At 69.3% G+C, this 599-nt stretch overlaps 1 protein-coding gene across 5 annotated transcripts in view; it reads right to left on the bottom strand.

Annotated features, from left to right (window-relative positions):
- The window catches only part of NCOA2 (nuclear receptor coactivator 2), a 303,080-nt gene that overhangs the window by 302,260 nt on the left and 221 nt on the right, over positions 1 to 599 (bottom strand). The gene's annotated exons all lie outside the window — the stretch shown is intronic.

Genomic DNA, 599 nt, shown 5'->3' with positions numbered 1-599 from the left:
CCGCCATGTTCCCGTGTTAATAACTGCTGCCTGGTTGTTTATTTCAATGGAGATCCTCCCCCAACTCCCTCCTCCTCCTCCTCCTCCTCCCCCTCCTCCCACTCCTCCTCCTCCGCGTCTCCGCACTTGCGGAGAGAGACACAGACCGCGCGAGCTCGCGAGCAGGGGAGGGGGCTCGGGAGCCAGGCCGTCCCTCCCTCCGCCTCCCCGGCAGTGGCCGCCGCCGAGCCCTGTCACTGGGGAGAGGACGGGGCGGAAACTTGCCTCCCGCGCCCCCGAGGAAGGGGCAGAGGTGGGCGGAGGGCTGTCCGGGGAGCAGACCCTGGCCGCGGGGTCCGCAGCATCTCCGTCGGCGGAGCCCTCGCAGGAGGTGGCCCGGGGGACGTGAAGAGTCCGGGGACAAAATGGGAGGCTGTGGGAGAGGGAGGGTGACCTACGGGTGACTGCAAGAGAAGGGAGAGTAAACAGAGGACTCCACGGGAGGGCAAAGGGCAGTGCCCAGAACGAAAGCTGCCGAGTGGGACAGGCCGGGGCCCCGAGGGGAGGCGGTGGGACCTCCGGGCTGCAGGCGGCAGGAACGGCGGCCCTCGACGAAGGGC

Source organism: Carlito syrichta, unplaced genomic scaffold (genome assembly GCF_000164805.1).
Source record: "Carlito syrichta isolate Samal-C Ts95f unplaced genomic scaffold, Tarsius_syrichta-2.0.1 Scaffold313380, whole genome shotgun sequence".
NCBI classification, from domain to species: Eukaryota; Metazoa; Chordata; class Mammalia; order Primates; family Tarsiidae; genus Carlito; species Carlito syrichta.
Note: the sequence above shows the minus strand (reverse complement) of the source record. Positions and strands in the feature narration are given on the sequence as shown.